This window comes from Pseudomyrmex gracilis, unplaced genomic scaffold, assembly GCF_002006095.1.
Source record: "Pseudomyrmex gracilis isolate BER0280 unplaced genomic scaffold, ASM200609v1 scaffold_247, whole genome shotgun sequence".
NCBI lineage: Eukaryota > Metazoa > Arthropoda > Insecta > Hymenoptera > Formicidae > Pseudomyrmex > Pseudomyrmex gracilis.
The window spans coordinates 169516-191696 of record NW_018020831.1 but is presented as its reverse complement, the minus strand read 5'-3'; the positions used below and the strand labels follow the sequence as shown (position 1 = coordinate 191696).

General features: G+C 37.5%; 1 protein-coding gene across 1 annotated transcript in view; it reads left to right on the top strand.

Moving 5' to 3' along the window:
* The window catches only part of LOC109859206 (adhesion G protein-coupled receptor E3-like), a 69910-nt gene that overhangs the window by 15796 nt on the left and 31933 nt on the right, over positions 1-22181 (top strand). The window lies entirely within an intron of this gene.

The following is a 22181-nucleotide window of genomic DNA, read 5'->3' as shown; positions in this document are numbered from 1 at the left end:
CCTACAATAAAAAAGTAATACGCCAACAAATTATTCTTTAAATAACGCCAACAAATTTATTCTTTAAATAACAACGAATAACAATTATGTATTATAATAACAACATAGCATTGTAGAATATTGCAAATAAAATAAACACTATTACCATGAAGCGACACTTAATCAAAATTCGTTCTTCAATTTTCCGCACGGGGGGAGCAGGAGAGAGGGGCGAAGCCCCCCTGCCTACACACTTACAACACGAACAAAACGTACACGGTGTCGGAAAATAAGACTTCATTTATGATATTTCTTTTGTTTATGATTTTTTAACGAACAACGAGCGACGGCTAAAACCTTCAGATTGTTCAGGGAAGTGTTCTTGACAACATATGTCAAGGACAATGACCTCCGAGGGTGCTCCGTTCTTATGCATATTTACCGAAATTAATAAATAAGAAAATGTGAAATTGGTCAAGAAAATAAAATTTTTATATATTAAATATAAAAGGTAATAAATATAAAAATTGAACGATAGTATAAAAGAAGAAAGTCAAATTGTCATTAGGTTAAAATAAATAAAAATTGCGTACATCAGGATAACATGAAGTCATATTAAAAAACTAACCATAAAGAAAGAGTCAATAAAAACAATAATACTTACTGAGTAATTGGTAAATTAAACATAAAATACGTTGAATTCTCTCACACAGATAACACAAGGCATCTCACAAGGCACAAACATCTCGCATAACAGACGACGTGTAAATGCGAGAAAAACAAGGTAGGAAAAACAAATGAAGGAAAAGACCAGTCTGAGAAGAAGGAGAGAACCGAGATATAAAAGATTATCTAATCATTTTCAAAATTAGCGGAGTATATATAGAATCTAACAAATCTGTGTCTTTCATTAAATTAATGCCGTGTTTCTGCATTTTTATGTGCAACATCTCTGAAATAAGTCTCCTATGATAAAACTATTCATTGTCGAGTATCTGGACATTATTCCAAGCAAAATCGTGTCCTAGATCACTCCGATGTTTGCTGATTACGACGGACTAACGATCGTAATTTAAGTAAAAATTGCGTTGATGTTCAGTAATTCTTGTATGCAATTGTCTGCTTGTTTGGCCTATATAAGAGGCATTGCAGGAAGAACAGTTAATTTTATATACAACGCGTTACTGCTTCTATCACGATCGAGAGTGTCTTTATGCACTTTAATGTAACTATTTAAAGAATTTTGATTTCTGTATGATAGTCTGAAATTAAATGTCTTCTACGTTCTTGAGAATTTATCAGTAACTCCTGGCAAAAAAGGAACAGTAAAAAAATTCTTCTCTCAATTCAAACAAGTCTTATGAGATGCAGTCTCACCACTCATCCTGTTTAATTTTTTGTTAAATAAACAATGTAATTTCTTGTAAACTATCTTAAAAATCAAATCGAGAAGGTAATCATTGATTAACTGCATGACCCTGATAAGATTCTCTCTATGGAATTTCGGGTGAGAAAGTAAGAAAGCCCTGTCGATAATGCCAAACATAACTCCAATTTTTTGTTTGAAAGGATGTTGTGAGTAAAAATTAAGATAATGTCCTGAAAAAGTGGGCTTATGATACCAATCAAGAATCAGCATATCATCGACAACAGAAATAGACGTATCTAGAAAATTAATTGTTCTATTTTCCTCTAATTCGCGCGCGATCGTAAATTTAAGTCTGGAATGGTAAGAATTAAATTTACTGGCAATAATATCGACCTTATCCCTCGAAGCAGCCATGAGGATATCGTCTACGTATCGATAATAAAAAGGTAAACTCAAATTTTAAGTATTGAGAACGTTTTCTTCGAGGTCTTGTAGAACAAGGTCGGCCATGATGGGAGAGAGAGGAGAACCCATAGGGGTACCAAATGTCTGTTGGTAAGTGGTGCCGTTGAAGGTAAAAAATGTCGATGATAGTACAAATTCAAGGCCTTTAATGAATGAGTCAAGAGAGATGTTTGTGTGATTCTTGATATAGTCCCACCTCTTTCTCACCTCTTCAATAGCTAAGTCAAGAAGTATATTGGTGAATAGTAAGAGTACATAGAGAGAAAGTAATAAATCCGAGCTTTTAATGCGCAAACCCGATAAACCTCCGAAAAGATCAAAACTGTTTTTTACAAAGCTGCGTGGCTTAGGTAGATTCTTTTACAAAATATCATGTAACAGCGTGGTGTTTGTACAAGAGACTATAATTCTATAAGGAATGCTTGGCTTATGGATCTTCGGAAGTCCGTAGGCTCTAGGAAGTGGCTTGTCATTAAATCAAAGTATAGTAAACATTCGTGCTAATGTAGTTCGCATTTTTCCAGGCCCTTAGACACTCATTTAACTTATTTTAAATTCTTTTTGCCGGATTCTTTATATTAGTTTTCACGTAAGTATCAGTATCACTTAGCATATATTCCATCTTCGCGACATAATCATCTTTAAAGCTACAGTGACATTACCCTTATCAGCTTTTGTAAATATGATTTTTGGGTGATCTTTAACAAAAGATCTAGTAAGTTCCACACTCTCAACAATATTTATCTCAACGCTATTTAGACAAGGATGTTTATTGTAGAAAAGTTCGAGAGATGAAAACACAAGTGAGCATATATTAGATTTAACAATCTGATCAGAGTGTCTAATGTTGTTTTCGGTATCTTTAATGACATCCAGAACTAACTGCTTTTTGTATTGAGTAGGTAAACAGAATTTCTCTCCTAGAGAGAGAAGATTACAGACTGAGTCAGGGATGTCACCAGAAGTAAGATTGATAAACCACTTCTCTTTTAGATAGTTCAAATCATTAATCCCGTTCAAATTATCGGGTTTGATGGTAATTTTTTTTACACGTGAGTTATCCACCAAGTGAGGTGCATTATACGAAAAACTGTATTGAGAGTGGCTATCATCAATGTCACTGTTAGGCGGACAAGTCGCAAAAAAGATTACACTTCTTACAGAATAAAGAAATTAAGGATGCTCATTTTTCTTTAACTGGGCTTCGTCGTAAACTCTTACATTTAACTAACTTCCTTTCGTTAATCTTGCCTACGTATTGTTGGAACAGGTTTTTCGACACTCAGGGTATTTCTTTTTGCATATTGAAACATCGGGAATATAAAAAAATGGATACAAAAATTACTCGGTTTGAAATTTTTTAGTGGGTCTAAGAGACCCATGTCTGTTTTCGAAAAGTTATTACTTAGAATATTTTGGACGCGTGTTTTTTCACTTGTTGTTGTTACATTCTTAAAAGTGCCGCTTCTTACAATTTTGTTTTGATTGGCGTAGCTCCCGTCGCTACTCAGTTATTTGCAACGTCACGCAACGAGCCAGACACGTGTCGCGTTTGCTTTGTAATTTTGGTTTCCGAATTAGAAGCGCAAATTTGTATTGGGTGTGTCTAGAAAACATCGGGTGGTCGTTGTAAACTGTTAATTAACACTTGTGATCACGATTAATAGCTTTCCGAATTCGTAATCGATTCAATTTTCGTCTCGTCGGAACTTCGCTTGTGGAACGGAGTGAAGTCGCGCACAAGAGCGCAAGGTTGCCCTTGGATTGTCATAGGTCGCGGTAGCGTTGCGAGCGAACGTATTGAGTATCTTTTGCAAGTGTTTATTATTGCGTCGCGAGTTTTAAACGAAAACTCTCGAATGTACGATAGGCATCGGAAGTGCCGTGAAAAAGAATACGTAGTTTTGGGCGCGAGTGCAATTGATCGGAATTCGCCGAATGTGAAAACGACGTTCGACGATGAAGCAGTGGCAGCGAAAATATTAAGTACTTATTATTGGTGAGTTTATTTTTGTTAAATGACGCAATTTAAGATCACTGTAAGATGCCAAAAAAATTAGAGTAAAAACAAAAGCAATTCTAAATTATAGCAACTATCCTACAATTGCTCAAACATGTTTGAATCGATTAATTCAACAATAATCAGGAAAATTTTTTTAAATCTTCTAATCTATTAATCTTCAGATCATATTGTATCATGTTTTAAATCTTTTTATATATGAATTAAAAAAATTACGTATAAAAAGTACTCATTCAATGATCAAATTTCAACTAATTTGGTCGTCGTGAATGAAGTCACGAGAGAGCTTCTAATTGCTCATGAATTGAATGTCAAACGCTGTAGCCACACGCCACCGGTCTCTTCGTAGTTTCGTAACTTGGAAAGGTGGTGGCGGCCGTCTCGTTATCCTCTCATCAGGTTGATTTAGACGATTCGGTTTAGTTTCCGGCGAAGTTTAACGCTGACTGCGGTCGTGTTCACGGAGTATATCTCGAACTATGCGTGGATCTTCTTCTTGCGGATTGCGGGAAAATCCCACGTAATTCCGTTGGAGAAATACACAACGTAGATTTCGAATCGGACAATTATATTTCAAACTGAAAATTTAGTCGAAATCAAATTCGTCAAATCGAGATAAAGTCTTGTCGTTTGAACTACAAAGTTTTTGATTACTCAAAATTATTTTAATTAAATTATCATACTTGATTTTTTGTACTTTTTTACACACTTTTAAAGTTTTATTACACATGTTTTGTCGCACTAAATTAACGTTGCGCTAAATCGAAAATAGTAAAAAAAAAGTCCTAAAATACACCTTGTAACGTGCTCGCAACAAATCGATTGTGTGTTTCAAAATCTACATATTTTATGTAAATGACGACGATCGCATCTCACTCGAGTCGTTTAATTAAATGCACGTTGGGCGTGAAAATTATTTTGACGAGCGCGTTTATTATTAAACGGGTGCCAAAATTACGTGCTGTTTTGCGCACAATATGTCGCAAATATATGCATTCATCGACTTACGTGCAAATGAATAATTACTCTTTATTTTCGCGTTGCAAACGAATGTAACAACGCGCGTGCGCGAATTAAATATCACGTGTTAGCGATTTTAATATTGCAAACACAATTTATTTTGTTCGCGAGAATTAATTGAAACACGTCGTGTAAAAAAGAAAATCAGATCCTTTTTAAGTTGAAACGTTTTACGTCGCAAAGCCGAAACAGCCACGGTCAGAAATCAAATTGCATTTTGACAAGTTTGAGCACGAGTCGCTTCACCTTAAAAGTCGCACCTGTCGGCCACGCCGTTGTTCTCCGCCACTCTTCTCGCCTTTTATTCTACCCCACGCGCGCGCGAAACCCCCCTAATGTTCCCTCGATTGAGACTCTCTCCGAGCACTTAATTCGCCTCGCTCGCCCGCGAGACGAGCAAAGAGGCGACCGTAATGGCTTTAAAAACCCACGGGAGAAGAACGTGGAGCGATTCTTTCTTACCCGGTGAGACGTGGAAGTGAAGTAAAGATTAAGGTAAGGCGGGAGGAGATTTTTGCCCGAGTAAGCGGCTTACACACAGACTATGTCGCTGCTGAAAAGCGATATATGAGAGGTCGGTAATCCGAAAGATGCATTTCTGAAAGTTACATCGTTTCTGAAAGGAAATTAATGGAATTTTTTTTTCTTTTTCGGTAATATTCTGATTATTATTGTATGATTGTAATATATTATAAAAAAATATTTGGTTTTTAAAACAACTAGTGTGTGGATCGATTGTTTCAGCTTGTCTTTCTTCGTTATCTTTCTTTCATCTTCTCACGAAAAAAATCATTTCCTAAAGGTTTAATGGAAATTCGAAGTCTCCGACTGGGATTCGCGTGCCTCATCGAAAGAGCGAATTTAAATTTCAGATCGGCCGCATGTTCTTTTGTCGTAAAACTTTTGCGAAAAGAAGAATCGGCGGTGAACAAACAAAGGGACGGGAAAGAAACAAAAGAAAAAAATCGCACGACGACGGCAAACCGGAGAGAAATTCCGCGGTGACACGTCGATTTCCTGGTAGAAATATCAATTTTGCGAAGGCTGGCAAAAAAATTGTAATCAAACACCGCGATGAGCGAGCAAACGCACCGCTCGACACGCACAATTGAAAAGTTAGCTCGAGCCGCGTTATTTTTCCACATACCGCGCACATATTCTCCGCACCAATGCCTCTCTCTCTCTTTTTTCCAAACTTTGGCCAATTTAACAAATTTAAACTTTTGGTTTTATGACCGAGATTTTTTCTGTCGCTTTTTCGCAAATCGCGGGAACACAACTCACCGTCACCGAAATATTTTTATCGTTGCGTTCGCGCGCAAGATCTGTAAATGGTAAATTTGCTATTTTAAATTTTTTATTTTACAATTACTATACTTTGTAATCACAATATTGCTTTCTATACATTTTTTATCGTTTATATGCATTTATTTGGATTAAGAAAGATGAGCTCTTTGCAATTTTTTTCTAAAACGAGATTGATCAAATGAAAGTGTGTGTAAAATTCTCAGTGTTTGTAGGACGCTCCGCATAAATGCATTTTTGCCACAAAGTATTTTCCCGACAATATTTTCGACGATAGTCAAAATATTAGAGCTAAATATTGAAGAGCCAGACTACTCTCGGATGTATATTTAACTTCAAATGTTGCGTTCGAAGCTGCTTTTACGCTGATGAAGCTGTTTTTGCCGGTATGTGTTTGTTGATCCGGTCTTTTTTGGAGTAAACATTGATATATTATAGGTTAGATTACCAATGAACATCACGTTGTGTGTATGTTTTTCCGCGCGCGTGTTTCTTCAAAAGAATCGCGCAATCGCGTCATATACATGTAACTACAGTAAATTTCAACAATTTTGAGAAAATGTCACATTTTAGGTGAGACAATTCTTCTCGGTCGTTTATTTTTCTTAGAAAAATATCAAAACTTATGCAAAGCCGCGCGCAACTTTGTGTTATTTGTTCCTTCATGCGCTGCAAACTCGAAAATGAGTTTTTATTCACATTAATCCACTGTCGCGCCTCAGAGATTTGGCTCTTTATTCTTTAGCTCGCACGAACGCTTCTAATCCGCACGTCAAACGAACAAGAGCTTCTCTGACCCACGCGCTCGAGAAGAAGGGGAGGAAGTAATTTCAAGAGACTTCGAGGGGGAGAATCCTCCTTGTACGTGGAATAAGTAAACGCTTAAAACGGCAACCGGCAAGCCAGCTGCGCCTGAAGTTGGACTAGTTTAGTCTCGGCAAAAGCCGCGCACATCGCGCGCCCGTAATCTCTCGTGACCTATCGCCATTAGATTTTCTCACGTCCTCCCAAAATAATGTCTCTCACACACAACGCGCGGCGTGTAAAAGTATCGATTGTCCTGAATTTCGCATTTGTAACTTTCAAGAACTCGAGCGTTTCGACTTTGACCGTCTCTCTCTCTCTCTCTCTCTCTCGCACGCACGCACGCACGCACTTCTCGTGTTCTTCTCGTATTTTTTTGAGGATGCGAAAAGTAAATAATTCGTTGTTCCTTTCTCTAACAAAACAAGTGGAAAAAGAAGAGACGAAGACGGTGAGTGTACATTGCCTTTTGCGCAAACAAAGGTAGGACGAGATACAGCTGACCTTAATTAATTGAAATGCACCGAGAAACGATATCCCGGGGAGATTAAAGCGACTCTTATAATGGGTTTTTCGCGTTTTTATTGCCTCGGCTATGCCGCACGTATATACGTATCGCGCGGCAAAGTCTACAATCTATATGAAAATTACGTAGCGGATTTTGTGTATATACATATACATATATACACACATACAATACACGTCACATCGATTTTACCGGTTTCCTACGCAATTTTCAATTTACGAGAGATTAATTTGAATGTACTTTTCACTTGTCGTTATTGCATTTCACTGTGTGACATGATTCAATCATTGCGTTTATTTCTCCCGAATTACCTGTATATTGTATTATTCATAACGCTGATTTAATTGAGACCGTTTAATTAATTGTTGTAAATAATTCATCAACATAGTAAACATTTCCCCTCGTTTTCATGTTAGAATTGATATTATACCGATATTTATGGATATGCACAAATTGAATTTTACGTTACACAAAAGAGTATATCTCGCATACCTCGCGTTCGATTTTGCGCGCAATCAACCATTATCGCTGAGATCATCGCGGATTAGCGTTCTGACAGATTAATCTTCTCCGTTCTCTCTTTGCACGGATATCTCTCTCTATCTCTCTTTCTCTCTCGCGGGCGATAATTATTCATAGTACAATACCGCCAACTTGCGGAGACTCGCGGCGTGCCATTAGAATTCATACCGCATTGCAAACGCGAGCAAATCGGGCCGAGCACCATCGTCGACAACGACGACGGAGGAGTGGAACGATCGATGGAATATATCCTTCTGCGTATTTTCGCGTGCCGCGGATGGAAGGAACGCGGAATGTGCACGGGGGGTCCTTCCCCGCTTATCTCGTCCTCGTCATCTACGTATATTCGTCTCCGAATCGATGAAAGGTCAAGGTCGTATTTTTCCTCTCTCTTGTTGACCCCCCGCAAACTTTGTGTGTGTGTGGGAACGGCCGGATTTCGCCGAGAGCAGTGAAACGTTTGGCAAGAGCCACGGCCGAATTTCATTGTGCAATTTCGTCTACGTCATAAGTCGAGTTATTAAAAGCGATATTATTTCCACGCTGGAGGAGATTCAATACACCAAAGACTCTCGGAATATTCGCAAACGAGAATTTTGGGTTCCGTTATTTAAGCTCTCCAAGAGATCGCAATCGTCGAGAATTTCTCAAACACACTTTTGACTTCTGACAAATAAATTAGCTTTTAAATGTCGCGGCTCGATTATCTCTCCGTTCTGAGATAGAATCTTCGGTAATTATGCAGATTAAGGGAGCCACCTCCGATTTGAATTATTTTTACATATGTTGTCAAGGTCATTATCCGGAGTAATAATGTGAAGGTTTTAGGCGGGGGTCGTTGTTTGGTAAAAAGTTACAAAGGAAAGAAGTCTACTGAACAATATGCAATTTCTCGACATCCTATGTATCAATATATGTGTTCTGCGTTTGTACGTGTGTTTGTCAGTGTGTGTGTGCACATGTAGCGTTTGTTTATACGCTTTGGTACTGTTGTCAGGCGCGTTTTTAAGACTGGTAAAATTTCGGTGCAAGGACAAAGATGAGAGGGCCCTTTAATTAATAATAATAATAATAATAATAGTAATAATAATAATTATTATTATCATTATTATTATTATTGTTATTATTATTTATTAAAGGCAATTAGACAAAAGTTTTTAATGATTTTTTATTTGTATGGAAATTTAGAAACGAACACCTCTTCGAACTTTAACCGACATAAATTTGTTTGCAACATCTTCCAAATTTAAATTAATCAAAACATTTTTTTCAATTGATAATAAAGTTAGATCAGATGTTCTTTCCTGTGTCATGGTACTTATTAAATAACTTTTAAGTCTCCTTAATACACTAAATGATCTTTCGGCACTCGCAACTCCGATAGGTAATGTTATGAATATTATAAATTTATAAATGTTTATCATGCACCGAGGGCCCGCAGATCCCGGGGCCCGTCGGTGCATCGCACCGGTTGCACCGACGTTAAATACGCCTCTGACTGTTGTGTCCTAAAAGGTTCACATAAAAAGTTTCGTAAATGAATTCTTATTTTTCGATTCTACGTATATTTCTTAAATTCTTTATTTTTTCTTGACGGGAGGAACAGGAGGAAAGGGCAAAGCCCCTCCCCCTGCAGGGGGCGCAGCCCACCCTGCCTACACGCTTGAAACACGAACGAAATGTACGTGGGGCCGAAAAATAAGAATTTATTCATGAAACTTCTTCCCCTTGTAACTTTTTACCAAACAACGACTCCCGTCTAAAACCTTTACATTATTACTCGGGACAATGACCTTGACAACATATGTAAAAATAATTCAAATCGGAAGTGGCTCCCCTAATCTGCATAATTACCGAATCTTCTTCCTGTGGAGCGCGGAGTTTTATCGACGGAACTTAGATATCATCTTGCATTTTTGTGAACGCATCTGTACGCTCGAACAATAAATCGTGCTCGAGGATTAGTCTATTTTTTCGCGCTCACGGGTAATTTTCTTGCGGATTTCGCGCTCTTTCAAAACAAGTTGAAACTTTAATGAAAATGAACATCGAAGAAGCTGTCGCGCCTCGGGTCGTTCGAAGCTTTTATGCGGAGCGCACCGAAGTTTCACGATTCATAAATCGATCCGTCGCGTTTTGTAGTCATATTTTGCGCGTCGAAGTTGCAACTCCGCGAAGAAGTTTTGCCGTCGACGTTATTTTCCTTCGTTCAAGAAAAAACACACTTATAATTAAAAGGAGCAGATTCTCATCGTCGCTGATTTCCTTTCATCGGGACGCTTCGCTCTCTTTTGATAAGCAAAAAACGAAAACCGACAAAAAATATAGATCGAGGAGAGAGGCAAGAGATATTATATTTCTACGCATAGTTTTTGCATGTGCAAAAGTTTGTGTAAAAAAATGGAAACTATTTCGATAAAATCGATACGAATGATCGTTTTGTTACAGAAACACAAATACGCTCTTTTCGTGAGAAAAATATTATTAACATTGTGATGTAAATTAATTGCTCAACATGAAATTTAATGTAAATACTTCGCGATACATTGTGTTCGATCCAATGTGTTTTATGCGCAACGAGCAGAGAAACGTATCGCACGATAGCGATATCTCGTAATGTGTACTTTGATACAATAATTAATTATTTCTCTTTCTCCTCGTTCCGCAGTAATAACGCGGTACATTTGTACCGCAGGAAGAGAGAAATATAGCTTGTCATTTACATTTACACACAATTGCAGTGTCTTATAAATCTCTCAAGTCTCAGCCGACAGTGATATTTAGGTAAATCCGAGCAGTAAAGCTCGTTTGATCGACGGAAACATGACATATCGTGTGGTCGATCGGAAAAGAGATTCAGTCCTCCTCGATCAATTCCAACTTTTGACCAGTTTTGGAATTGCTCTTCTCTCTCTCTTTCTTTCTCTCTTTTTCTCTCTTTCTCTCTTTCTATTTGTCAAGTTCGCTCGATATCGTTATTTGGGCAGAATTGTTGCCGACTCGTGACCTAATTAATCGCAGCTCCGCCAATCCATCACGGACTTTCACGTCTTACGGACGTATCTGGCTGTCCGTCGATATCCGAGAGATCTGACAGGTTTGAGTGGCATCCCTTCAACGCTGCGCGCCGAATGAATGAAGCAGCGCGTTATAAAAAGCTTTTATCATTTTTTCGATCTTTTAAATCTTTATTCTTCGCGCAAATTATTTGAGATTTTTTTGCGAACCAAATTCATCCGAAAAGAAGCGCATCTTTCCAGTTGTTTCTCTTAGCACGAACGCGTTGCGAATGAAACGGCAAATAAGCAAACATAAATTTACACCTCTTTCGAATGGAGTTGCGGGACGATGTCAAACCAACAATGCGGCGCTTGACGGCGCGAGAACCGCTGTCAACATTTTGGGAAGAATCGCGGCGGGGTTCGCACTCGTCGTTCAATGACGATATAATTATATAATGCATAGCTATTTCGTCAGGTACACAGGTTCTGTTTATGGTAAAATGAATTAAATATGTGTTATCGATAAAAGCAAACGTTTGACGAACGAGATGATTATTTTTGTCACCGCGCGCGCGTCGCGTTATTAATTCTGTATTATATTGCGATGTTAAATTCAATCCTCCCACAATAATCTCTCTCATTTCGTATTCAATATTTTGTATGTGGCATAAAATATTGCAGATTTATTCGGGTAAATTATAACTAAAATTGGAGGAAATCGTTTTGTTTTTCGCAATTAGATGTTATTACGATAAATCACGATTCTATTGAATATACCTAATTGAAATTATGTCGAAACTTACTCGACGCAACAGTCGGAGTATCAAACGATCGCGCGACGAGAAGTAAAACTGAAACGCGCAAATATTTGACGAACGATTTTAAACATCATTTTTTTGTTGCAATAATATCATGTTCCTCGAACTCGTCTGAGAGAACGAGTTTTCATAACAGAGATTGCCTCTTGGTGGCTCGCGCATTCTGGAATTTCGTAAATATCGGAAAAGGACAAGTGTGATGAAAGTTTGCCGTTTAGATACTTTTTAAAATATATACAATGTTGATCCGAGTTTTGGAACGCGGCGGAAAGCTATAAAAGAATTTTAGAGAGAATGAAAAGCCGAGAGGAGTGAAATAAACTTGTTTTGAAATTCCGGCATCCGAACAACGCAAAGTTTGCGCAGTTAGAGAAAGAGAGAGAGAGAGAGAGGGAAAAGAAGTATTTTTTTATGTATAACGTAACAACTACGACGGACTTTTATGCGGAACAACGTGTAACGCGCGCGAGCATTTTCTGGATCTGATGATATGTCGTTATCACGTGTTGGAATAATAACAAAAGTTCTGCGAGTCGATGATGATACTTGAGATTTTCTTCCGCGCTTTTCTTGTGCTCTGACAAATGAAGCCTTCGCGTCATTATTTCCACAAAACCGCTTGAAAGCTCACGGGAATATATATTTCATGGAGCTCTCGCTCTTTTTGCGCGTGACTCACATCGTTCATTTAATCGTAACATTGAAAACCGTGAGGGGAGGACGGGGAAGAGACCGCAAGACCGCTATTGAACGACGAGCGCAAAAACCTCCGCGCAATTCTTCCCAAACGCGCGTTTCTCGCGCCGTTGCGCATCGCATTGTTCGTTGGCATCGTCCCGCAACTCCATTCAAGGTCTGTGAATTTACACTTACCTATTTTAGCCGGGTTTTTAGTCGCTACACCATCGCGTCGTCTAATTCCATCGTAATCTTTTTACGACACACGTACCCGCAACGGTACTTCCGTTTTGCATCGTAAATTGCCTTTCGGATTTGCAGCGGCATTTCCTGCTTTCGAATTCCACGAAAGTCTCTCTATCTTTCTACGAGAAATTGATTTTTTTTACAATTTATTATACACTTAATCGTTTACCAAGTCAGAGAATTACCGAAAAAACTGTGTTAAATTATTGTACGAAAGTGAAAAAAAACATTAAATTGAGTTTAAATAACGAAAAGATGACATTCTGGAAAATGCCACTCCCGAAAGAGATTGTCTGCAGTTTTATTCGGCGCTACTGTCACGATAAATTTTAAATCTCGATACGCAAATACAATCTTCGAAATTCGTCCCCCTACGTAACGTACAAAAACCGAATCTCCTCCGAACAATCCGGGGTTGATCAATCTCGAGGAGTGAGAAACCTACTTTCCGGAAGTTGCAATAGGATCGTAGAAAGAGAGCCGTTGTCTTTATAGCGCGTGGTGCGTCTTGTGACACTGCGAGCGAGTGTAACAGAGTGTACGCGCGCCATCGACACGTATGACGAAAACGCGATGGGAAAAGAAAAGAAATTCGACACGCAAGAAGGAGGATGAAAAAGTCAGCCCGGTTATAAAGCGACAACGTGAGCGAAAGGAGAACAGGGACGGCGCGGTGCGTTGAATCTCAAAAGCTCTCTTCGCGCGGCTCTTCCGCGCTTCACGGACTGGAAACGACGAGGAGCTCGTGCAATTTATACTTCTTAACGCGACAAACGTTCCGCGAAATAACGCTCGCGCGCGCGGTGGTTGGCGCAAAGAGCGGGTGGAAATCTGGAAAAGCCACCGGTGCGCGTTTCCCACCGTAACGTGACAACAATCCGCTTGTGAAAACCGTAACGCGACGAAATGCAACATTTAATCCTTGACTATCTTTTATTCTTTTTTATGAGGCGAGGTAAGTTGCTTTTTGAAAAACGATCGTTATTTTCTATGAATTTCTCGTTACGCGAACCGTATTCGCAATGTTGGCGATATTTAATTAAGCAAATGAAATCACATCAGTGCGCTTTTTACGAAGTTCGCACATTGTGCATTTTCGAAGTTACGCTGTTCGCGCGCGCGTGTATTTTCCGAGTAACTTTGCGTTACGGTAAATTTTCAATGCGCCAACGGGGAAATGAAGTTTTAACCGTAACGACTCTGTGCGTTCTTTCGACCCGGTGCGATGTGTTCGGGCTCGTCGGAAAAATGACGCAATAATTCGTACGCTCGTCGCGACTAACTTTTTCTTTGCCTGTGAGTCGAAAAATTCAAATTGCAATTTACATCTCAAGAGAAAGAGAAATGTCTGTGTTAGAAATCATCGTTGCTGCTAATATAAATTATTTTTCTCAATTTATTATAGTCAGTTTTTTGACAGAAATGTTATTAGGATTTCGCGGACGAATGAATTACGTGGTTTAGGAAACGTTTTAGAGATTCTTTCTTGTTCGATTGTGATCGTAAGATGTTCGGTTTTAATATTTGCGCGACGTGTTATTCCGTAAAAACGCAATTATTATACCGCTCTCCCAGCTTTGGCGTTATTATTCCCGTGTGCAAACAACAACAATTTTCACGCTTTACGCGGTGACGTGTTGTACATTGATCACTATAAACTACGTTTATCGAATTGAAAGTTGATTTCTGACGATCTAGTGCCAGTTAAAATTGCGGCTCTCTCTCTCTCTCCCTCCTCTCTCTCTCTCTCTCTCTCTCTCTCTCTCTCTCTCTCTCTCTNCTCTCTCTCTCTCTCGTACTCTCACGTACCTAATAAAAACAATCGCAGCAAAACTGGATTCGTTCGCGCGACACGTCCGGCTTCGTGTGGCGATGACGCGAAATAACAGCGGGATTCTGCGCATGAAAACGGCAGCTGTGCCACGCAACTGTGACATTGCCGTGTGTTAAAAACTGCAAAAATATAAAACATCGAAATTTATATATAATCAGATTTCGACATCTACATCGATAAAAAAACAATTATAAAACAAATATAAATTACAATATTTTTAAAGAGAGAGAGAGAGAGAGAGAGAGAGAGAGAGAGAGAGAGAAAAGAAAGCTTGCGGGAATTAAATAGTTGTACACTTTTCAGTTTGATTTATCACGACACGTACAAATTTAATAAATATTCACTGACAAAACTAAAATATTATTATTATGATACTTGAGATCGGATACGCGAGCTTGTTATGCAGACTTTGAAAGACGACGAAAGCGTTTAACAAGCTCGAAAGTTTCGTGTCGTTGGAGAAACCATAATGGGCTTGCTATGCGATTTAGATTCGAACCGGGAGTGTGGGAGAAGTGGATTTCAGTCAAAAGATTCTTCCTCGTTGGATATTTTTTCCGTCTTTAGTATTTTTTTTTTTTTTTTTTTTTTTTTTTTTTTTGAGTTTTATTCACGTTCCTTTACGATTCGCCTCAATAATAAAAACGTCGCGATGACTTGGATTGGTCGCCATTAGCATCGGCTACGACGTCAAAACATCGTATACTACTGAATTTTATATCACGCGAGGTAACGGGAAGAGACAAAGATATTCGACAGTGCAAATAAAAATTTACGAGCAGCGTGCGTGCTAAAAAAATATTAGCTCTGATGATGGACACAATAAAAATAAAATAAAATAAAACTGTGACAAAATGTAACTTAATAAGAACGACATATATGTATTAAAATAACTATTCAAGAACTAAGTTTACATAATTTTTGCGAATAATAGTGAATACAAAAAATTGTAGATTCGACATATTTGATGAATAGAAATGCAAACAATGCAACAAATGTTTGTTGCATTGTCGCAATTGTCGCTTGACATTTCAAGAATCTATCGATTTCTCAAGTGCTTCGTTGTCTGCTCAAGTTTGACGAGCAGACAATTTCTATTGACAATCTGGGCGTTTCAATTCTCGAAGACCGGATAATTCAAACCGACGATCTCCCGAATTTCGCTCGTCATGGCTTTTTATTGAAAATCGGATCAAACTGTCTTGAATGTGATTACAAGCCGTTTCCGTTCTTTCGATAATATCTCAATCGCTGTATTCTCGTCGGCTTTTATTCCCTATTTTTTTAATAAGTTTGTCGATAAGCTGGAAGTTTGCGTGAGATATTCGCTCCAGAGTTCGCGATTATATACTTCTGATTTCAAAGTTACCGCGAAACTATAAGCCAAGGATAATAAGACGAAGGAAGGATCGTAAGCACGAAATTATTTTGCAAGCAAATATTTGTTATTGTACTTTTATTATGTTACGAAACTTTAACACAAGTGCAGGATATCACGTTCGGGGCGCGGATAAGTACATATAATTAAGAACCTCAAAGCCTGTAGTCCACTGGTGGCGGTGGTGGGTTAAAATAATTTGATACTTCAAATTAAAATTTGGAACGTTTTGATCGTATTTTTATTGCGATCATCAGCCAAAGCTGTAAAGTACATATTTAATGTGTACGCGACGAATACTTTGACCAGTCTAATCAAAGTCCATAAGGATGCTCTTGATAACTATTTGAATGGTAATGTGATTTACAAGATCAACTGCTCTTCTTGCGATATGTCATACGTTGGTCAGACGAATAGAAAGTTACGTACGAGAATTTCTGAACATCAGCGCGATTTTCATTTGGCGTATGACCGCCAATCAGTAGTCAGTAAACACCGCAGTGACTCGAGACATGATTACCTGTGGAATGATGTGGAAATTCTCGATATCGAAAAATATATTATCACAAAAGACTCATTTCGGAAATGCTGCACATCAAGTTGCAGAAGAATGGAGCCAATCTGATGAAAGATACAGAGTTTTTAAGATCAATTTATATACCGTTACTCAATAAATTCAACTAATAAACTGCCGGGTTCAAAAACTTCCCCTACCATTGTTGTTACCTGGCTTGTTTGTCTCTTGGCACCGCACATGTATATCTCACTTGTTTTTCACACTCGCTGGTGAGAGTCATGCTGCTGTGTCCTCTCGTGATTGTGCGTTTGCAGTTTGGAGATAAGTCGTGACTACTTTTATCTTAGCGGCAGAATGTGAGTGTTCTAATAATTTATTCATTTTTTCCTTTTTCTTCTTTCTCTTTCTTTTTTCTTTTATATTTGTCTCTGATTTGTTTTTACAATTTTGACATTTTTAGTGAATAAGATTTTCTTTGACTGAATCAATTTATTCCGTAACCTTCAATTTTTCAATAACTATCAGTATTTTGCATTATTTGACTACTGTTGACTTAATTTATCTATTCGTGACCGTCCAGAATTATCACTCCTTGACCGTTTTGTGCAGAACACAAACATCTGCGTGCTACTGACTACTCTCGGCATAACTGTTTACGCATAGGCACTTTGAATTTGTTCGGTACGTTTGCTTGTTTTACATTGTACTTTACTGTTACACTTTTCACTCCGATTTATACTTCAAATTTAATTTTTGTATTTATGTATCATTTAACTATTATAACGTCGCATATACATTAAATTTGTACTTTACAGCTTTGGCTGATCATGATCGCAATAAAAATACGATCGAAACGTCCCAAATTTTAATTTGAATTTTATCAAATTATTTTAACCCATCACCGCCAACAGTGGACTACAGGCTTTAAAGTCCTTATTTTGCTTCTGGATTCATCTTCAAGCCGTTTCAACGTACTTAATTACATATAATTAGTTGCGGAAAAAACGTTAGAAGAATTAGTTTCAAGATTTTGCGTCATAATCTTCGGTGTGTTCTTTTTTTGAAGAAAAGGACAAAAGATCGAGAAAATTTCTCAAACACAAAGCCGTCTGTCAACTGGCAAGTCTCGCTGGTTTCCTCAAGACTGATGTTACTTTTGACGAAAAAAAAGTAGCCCTTTACGTGTCACTTCGAACATAAATTGTTTACTAGTAATAAAATAAATAATGCCGCAATCAAACTTGGCTTCCTGGACTTAGTTACGGATGTCAGTTTTTGCTGATCGAAAAAGAAACAACAAAAATTTAACAACATATTTCAGCTCGTATAGTATCGAACTAAAACAAAATTCAAAAAATTCATTCAGTCACGTGAGCCGATGTGCTTGAAAGTGTTCGAAAATATGAAATACATTTTTCGTGCGAAATATATGTTTTATTTGTTTTAAATGTATAAATTAACACACACATAATAATTTGAATTGAATTCAATATGTTGAAATATGCTGAAATATGTTGTTAAGTTTGTTGTATTTCACGTAGATTAGAAAAAAAGTGCGTTACTTATTGAAGTATAGAAGGTCGTATTCAAATATTGCGAGAAATTCACCAAGTGCCTTAGTAGCTGAATTGGAGAGGCATCTTGTACGGAATGCCGGAGATCCGGGCGGAGATGTCTCTTTCTCAATAGATTTTTTAATTTTTACGGAAAGATAAATTTCAACTATAAGTGATGTAAATCAAGCAGTATGAAATCCTAGATGAATTGACTTCATATCAAATTACCATATATATTAATTTATACACGTTTAAAATAAATAAAAAATATATTTTGCGCAAAGCACATCTAGAACATTAGCTCAAATGATTGAATTAATTCTCACGAGGAAAAAAAGAAGTCGAAAGCAAAATTCGAAATTCAATTTATTTGTCGCGCGCGGGATACACTGTTTCTGTGTAATATAAATTGATAAATATAAATTGAGGACGGATTAGAGTTTGCGAGTGATTAAGAATTAATGTCGGAAATACATCATTAGAAGGAAAGAGAGATGGGAAATTCGTGTACAAGTTTCCCTCGTCGTCTTGACTGTTGGAGATGATAAATCGCGACGTTCTGTCTCCGCTTATCAACGGAAAGACGTCCTTAATCACGTCGTAACGCTTCGATCATCAGCTCGGGGAAAACTCGGACGTTTATTTCGCAATTTTCTAGCTCGGGTCTTACTCAGCAAACAGAATAACCGAACTTATATCATCCTCCTCCTAATGTGAACGGCATTATTGATTTTTTCTAGTTGTTAACTCTTTCATCTATGATTGACTTTTTACATGACATTATAGTAGGATTAGTTTGAATTTTTTTAGCAATATTATTTAGTCTTTCAGTTGGTACTCTTGAAAAAAAAATCGACAAATCTTCAAAGTGATGACCCAATCACTGGGTATTTTATCCTAGTCTATTCCTTTTCCTTGTACGATTTGAGCTTAAAGCTCGAAAGCTTTGAAAGCGTTTATTTAAATTCATTTCTATATCTCAAAAATAAACACGTGTATATTTTTATTGCCTTTTTATTGCGCTAGTCGAAATATACTCTTGAAAAAAAAAAAAAAAACGGATCGCTCGGTGAATCAACTTTTTTTTTGACACTCGCACATTTACTTACTATAAAATTATATTACCATTCCGTGTGTGAAGCGAAAAAATTAAAAACCAGTATTTTGCTCTCGAATATCTAAATAATATTCCGCTGTAAATTTTTGGCGCTTCTCTAGAAATTTATTAAATTTACATCAAAAAATGGACGAATATGCGACGTCGGGCGAGCTTTATCGAATGTAAAAGCGGCGGATGAAGTCCTTGCTCGTGAGATAATTTAATTAGAGGGAAGACAATTCTCAAGCAATGATTATAAAGAAAGAAACAAGAGCGAAAGTTCAGCAAAAAAATTACGAAGGTGAGTTTTCGATTGTCACTGAAATTCTATGTGCGATCTATCGTCGTTCCGCGTCCACCTTCGTGAATAATTCATGCAACGATAAAACTTTCAGCACCGGCTGGAGGCAAAAAAGCGGCATCGCAAAAATCAAAGAACTAACCACTGCTTTTTTTTTAATTACAGTCAAGGCCACAGTGACTTAAATATTTACAATTTGTGATGAAATGATCGAGTTGTAATTAATAGCAATTTTAACCGCGCATAGTTGTTTTCTTATTGACTCTCGCATTTTTTCTCTCTGCAATAAAAATATTATGTTCTTTTGAGAATTAAGGTAGAGATTTTATAAGTTATTTACTATCATGAAGTTTTTTTTATATCAATTAGTTATTCATCAGTCATTCCGCTCACTTTTCGCGCGCGTGAATAAAAGTCACGTGATGAAAAATGAATATTCGCGAAATGATTTCGCAAAGACAACGAGACCTAGAAATCGCGATTTCAATCTGAATTCCGCGACTTCTCTTTCTCTCTCTCTCTCTCTCTCTTTTTTTACGGATAAAGAATTTTAATAAAGGAAGGACGACGCGGATCACACGAGAGTGGACGCGAGTTATCCTCTCATTGCTGATGTATCTGACGTATATATGTATATGCACATATATAGATATATACACAATGTGAATTTATGCCCCTCGCTCCCATCCAGCGACCTAGAAAAAGGGACGCCGATATTCTCTCTGCATAAGCCAAATATCGATGCTGCGCAAGCAGCAAATAAATCAAACGAATTCGCCAAGTCGATGCGTTTCTCGTCATACTAATGTGAATTTACGTGTACAGAGAAGAGTCTCCGTTGCCATTTCCAGATAAGCTCTGCGAAAGCACATCCTATGTAACGTACTCACTCTGCAATATGTAATATACAAACTTCAGTATTCTTTCTCGTGAAAACTTATAATAGTAGAGAAGTGGCCAATTGAAAGCAATAACCAGTCTGTCGGCGGCCGTCGCGCTAGTTGTTTATTCGTGTCTCGTTAGCACCGAGACTTTCGAATCGCGTGTTGTTGACGACGTTGCGCGCCTGATGAACTGAGTTCTTCCTATACCTACGAGCCTTCCTTAAACTGAAGAAGAAAATCAAATTAGGGTCAAAACGTTTGTCAATTTTTTTTTAAATAAAGAAGTTTATTGACGCAAAGATCTGGTTATTGCCTCGGATTGGCCACTTCCCTACTATTATATGTAATATACAGTCTGTACGATAAAAACACATATTAGGCATAACTTAAAATTATTTATTGTAATTAAGTAAAAAAAAAAAACGTTTTCTTATTGTGTCACACGATATGTATTTATACCTTTTTGCCGCAATAACGCTTGCTCGCCACGCAATGACAGACGAGGATTGTAAACAATTGTAAGATTAGTTTGTTTTCGATTTTCGTCGTTTTCTACGCAGAGCCTCGTTTTTTACTTCTAAATAGCGTTTCACCCACTTATTTATAAACATCTTAGACTTAGACTTTCTCGTGTACTTAAGCAGAGCCGCTTTGCGCGACATTTTCGATCTTTTTAGATGTGTACAGTGAACACGGCCTCGAAACGCAATGCGTATGGCAACACTCGTGGCGAAATACGTCCTTCTGTCATTAAGGTCAAACGACAACTGAGGTTTTCTTCATAAAGCATCTTAGAGGAAAGGTTTCTCTACTTGCTACAGTTTTCAGATAAAAATTTCGCCGTACACGCTCTTATCAAACAGACTTTATATACGAATGTGTAATATAATATACGCATGCATATGTATAAGGTGCTCTAAATATATCTGACAAATCATTGTTTGGCAATAATATGTTAATACAATATGAATAATATAATTACTGTTTGGCATGTAATATATACATGTGCAGCTTTGTCCACGATGATTATTCAATATTAATCGAACGCGCTTATTACAGAAGCAATTAATCACCGATCGATCAAACCTAATCAGACAATGAAAGAGCGATAAAAAATTCTTCCCAGGGATATATAATAGGCGTGATACATAGTGCGTTTGAATCGCCGCATAATTCTCGCAAAGCCGTATTAATGTTTAATGAAGCTTTAAAAATGAATGGTAATCCTGGGTATAAAGTTAAGTCGCGCGAAATGTAACAATAAAATTGCACAAACGAATCGTAATTTCGCATACGTAGCGAAATTACGGAAGATGGCTGCGGCTCTTGGATATCCATTGCGCAGTCCTAGATCTTTGCCTGGAAATTGATATTTCCTTTTTTTTATTTTGACATTTTGTAAAATATTGAAGCGCGCCCCGTCTGGAAAATGGATAGTTTCAGATTCGATCTTTGGCCGGGATGATATTTTTCACAATGGTTTCTGTAAATTTTTTTTTTCTTATTTATAGGGAAGTCTCGAAGAAACTTATATACGTAAAACGTCAAATAAGAATTCAAATAATTATTTAAACTTGTTTTTTTTTACGCCGATAAAAAAATGCGGAATAAACATTACTTATTATTCCGCATCGATATCCGCGTTTACCTACTTTTTTTAGACTTTAGTTGAATTCTTAGTTTATAAAGCACACATTTTTCCGCAATTTTATACGTGAATACAATAAATTGGTTCTTTTTGTGCGTGTCCGTCGCTCGATCTAAAATGCGCTGCGCGCATTTGATCGACAATTTTTTTGCAATGATCCTTTCGAGTTGCTGCCACGGGCTAATTCCGTTATCTTTTCCTTGTTCCGAC